The sequence below is a fragment of the Solanum dulcamara genome, chromosome 8, assembly GCF_947179165.1.
Source record: "Solanum dulcamara chromosome 8, daSolDulc1.2, whole genome shotgun sequence".
NCBI classification, from domain to species: domain Eukaryota; kingdom Viridiplantae; phylum Streptophyta; class Magnoliopsida; order Solanales; family Solanaceae; genus Solanum; species Solanum dulcamara.
Genome location: NC_077244.1, coordinates 13589012 through 13593065, shown reverse-complemented (window position 1 = coordinate 13593065; position 4054 = coordinate 13589012). Strand labels below are relative to the sequence as shown.

At 37.0% G+C, this 4054-nt stretch overlaps 1 long non-coding RNA gene across 1 annotated transcript; it reads right to left on the bottom strand.

The window, feature by feature from the left end:
- Positions 1-333: 333 nt before the first annotated feature.
- LOC129898593 (uncharacterized) lies at positions 334-2156 on the bottom strand. Its single transcript, XR_008769405.1, has 3 exons — positions 2081-2156; positions 1421-1467; positions 334-463 (listed from the first exon to the last, which is right to left on the bottom strand). It is a non-coding gene; the product is annotated as an uncharacterized LOC129898593 (long non-coding RNA).
- Positions 2157-4054: the final 1898 nt, after the last annotated feature.

Here is a 4054-nt window from a genome sequence, read left to right as displayed (position 1 = left end):
ATTCATTTAACTTTTTCATTGATAATGACATTTAATAACAAGCGGAAATAAATAGGGGTAGAGGGACTAAGGGTGTCACGACCCAACTCCGTAGGCTATGACTGGTGCCCGAGTTGGGCACCCATACGTACCCTTAGCCCCACTTAGTACATTAATCGAATAAACATAGGTAATGATCAGAAGAGATCTCTAAACAGATATAATGCACGAGGGCCGATAGGCCATCAGAAAACACAAAAAAACCCAAAACATATATACAAAACCCACATCTCATGTCTACAGACCTCTACAGAATGATATCCTAGTCATATGATGGGACAGGGCCCCGTCGTACCCCTGAACAACGTATATACATATACAACAGAAAGTGTCAGTACCAAAATAGGGCTCCGGACAAAGGAGCACTGTCGACCAACATGGTGGATGTCCTAAGCGAGCGGATCAGCAAACCAATCGTCTGTACCTGCGGGCATGTAATGCAGCCCCCGAAGAAGGGGGGTCAGTACGGAAAATGTACTGAGTATGTAAAGCATGGACTGAAATCAGTAAAGTCATTACCAGAGCAGAATGTGCAAAAATGAGCAAAATATCCAAAAATATCAAATGTTGATCAAAACCTCAGATAATGTATGCAGAAAAACATATGCCATATCCGGCCCCATTATGGGACTCGGTGAACAAAGTGTGGTCGCCCTCCCATCATCGGCACCACGGCACAGCATAACACCAAAATAGGGAATATCTCCGTAACAAATCATATCATATCAGATGGCCATATCAAATCATATCATATCATATCATATCACAAACATATATGTACATGGCACAGCATAACTCCGTGGCATAACATTTACCACCCCATGTACATGTCATACCTGCCCCCTCACGTCGGGACATGGCGAACAATGCAGAGAAATATGCACGATAACAAAACCTGGCCCGGGCTCGGTGAAGGAAGCATTGGGGTATCCACGAGTGGAGTAGTGAGAAACTAATGCAAATTAAATCATATTTAAGACTCGATGGAATAATCAGAATGAGCTATCATGTAAAAAGTGAGACAAGAGTCATGTCAATTACCTTTCGAAAGTTACCCTGGATTATATCAAAATAAATCTTCTAGAATCATATACATGTATCAAAGCATAATAAAATACCTTTCGGAAATCAAGAAATTGGCCATCCTAGTGGCTCTAGGAATAGGAACTTATTTGAAATTATATAAAAGACATATTTTTGTTTCATAAATACCATGCCCAAAAGAAAGATTAACTTTACGTACTTATGCCAAAACATACCAAGAGAAAGAATAAGCTTTACATACTTATGACAAAGATATGCCAAAAGAAGAGAAAGGATAGGCTTTACATACTTATGACAAAGACATGCCAAAAGAAGAGAAAGGATAGACTTTACATACCTCTTACGGATTACTCTTAACTATGCTCGCCTCGTCGTCTCTTGAACCTATTTAACATGAAATTAATACTAAGGTTAATAACCTTTCACTTTCCAATTCCAACTCTACAACCAAGTCTCCATAGAGGTCCTTTCCTTATTCATTTCCCTCAACTATTCATTACTAGCTCCGAATCTACCGAAAATCGGGCAGCATCTCCCCTATAACTTCAACATCCCCGAGTTCTCAACTCGGCCATAATGTCAACAACCATACCAAAAACAACAGCCAGCAGCATGTATACAAGTAAATCACTTCAAATTTACACAATACAAGCTCCAAATAACTCATTTAAAACTACGATACCAAAGTAGAGTTTTCAACCTTTATTTCGTAAAATATTTAATCATACCAAATGGAGGGTCGTGTGGCTGCAACCAGCAGCACCCACATCCATTTTTGAGTACTTTACAGCCCTGCAACACGCAATTAAACCACCACCAAACTGCAGCACCACCAAACAACACACTACGCGACTTCGATTTAACTACTACGACTTCCATTTAGTTTGTTTCTAACGTCAAGCATACTTATACATTTTTTACACTTCCATCATATATTAAGACATGTAATATACTTCATAACATCTTCATAAAGTTCAATTGAAATATAAAACCTTACCTTTCCCGAAATTCACCAAAAGTCGCCAAAACTCGCCTCAGAATTTCCTTTAGCGCAGCTGAAACTTATTGGCTGTTTGGCAACGTTTTGGGCTGCTTCAAACCATGAAATTTAATTACTAATATCTTCATAACATCATGGTATAACTCATATAATTAATTCTTGGAACGGAATTGGAGAACTTACCTTTTTCTCCTCCCAAAACCGTAGCTCTTTCCTTCTTTCTACCTTAATTTCTCTTCTCTTCTCTCTTTTTTTTTTTCCTTGCAATTTCGTTTTCCTTGCTCTTGAACACTCTAGATGAGTGTGGAAATTAATGAGTCATAAGACTCATATATATATATACTACTTTAGGGGTGACACATGTCATCCCCCAAGTGGTGACACGTGTCAAGCCCTAAGTGGCGACACATGTCAAGACCTAAGTGGTGACACGTGTCAAGATCTCATTGGTCCAACACACCCCTTTCCTCCAATCACGGGCTTCCATGTGGAATGTGGGGCCCACATGAATCTTCTTGAAGACTTTATGAAATTCCTATTTTACCCCTAGCCTTCCACAATATTACCATAGGCCACTTTGCCAACTTTCCTTTTTGCCCTTTGCCTTTTCCATTATTTCCACACTATTAATGATCATAAATAATATCCATATCCAACTTGTATATTAAATAAATTTTGGAAGATGGTCATTCCCTTAACTTTACCACATCTACCCTAAAACATCCAACCGTATAAAATACGGGATATAACATCCTCCATGAGAAATTCCAATTTTTGCCCCTTACTTTTTCTAATATTTCCAAGTTAAAATTCTAATTTAGTCATAAGAATTTTGTATCCAACAAGATCAAATATAGCCTTGTCCTTGACTTGTTACCATTGTCTCCAAAATATCCTAATGTGCAAAATACGGGTTATAACAAAGGGAAACATTATTGAATAAGAGTCATTAACAACTTCAAAATATTATCCATTTGTGTCCAAACATACCTCTACTTATAGACTTGACGGGGGCTAAGACATGTCCCTCACTCACCCTTAATTTAAAAATGGAAATAAGAACCATAAAAGGTATTCAAAAGTCATTACATAACATAAGCTAGAAAAGAAAAGGAATATTATTTCCGAAACATTGGAACTCATCAACTAGGTAGCCTTCAATGAAATCAACTAGCCTCATGAAGGTGAATGTGGAGCAACGGCGGTCCCTACTTGGTGATATCATGTAGAAAAAAGAGTATGCATTAGTACTTTGAATGTACTAAGTATGTAGGCATGCATTAACATTGAAGAAACCTTAAATGCATTAACATTGAAGAAACTTTAAAACATTAATATAGTATGGAATATAGTGCAATGCATGCATGATGAATTTGCATGGAGAGACTACTTTTCAGGTAGAACTCCATCAATTTTATTTATTTCTTTAACATTTAGGGCTATTTGTGGATCCACTTGCTTAAGACTATCCGAGCTCCACTGTTTGCACATAGTTAATCAGACAAAAGGTTGCTACTAGGATTCTCTTACCAAATCTCACCTCAATGCCCCATTTAGTTCTAAGTCAATCCCACAGAATAGTTTAATATATCATAAGAACATAATTATTTACGTAGCTTTAGATCATCAAGCATCATTAGGTAGAATAGCTCATTAAAACTCTTTTTTGATTCACACAAGTGAGAATTGGACTTCCACAAGTAGAATACATCATTTCATCATTCTTTAATTTCATAAGATCCTTTTTTATCATAGACATTACTTTCGTAAACATTCATTTGGAGCCCAAACTTTCAATTCAAACTTCATTGAAACATAGTGAAGCTAGGTGGGTTCTAATCAATTCAACTTTCAAATCTATAACATCAATACTAGCATGAATGAGAGTGATGGAATGCATTAATTAAAACAATCCACCATTACACTTTAACACCCTTTTCTTGCCTCTATAGAAGGACCTTTGATAAATCA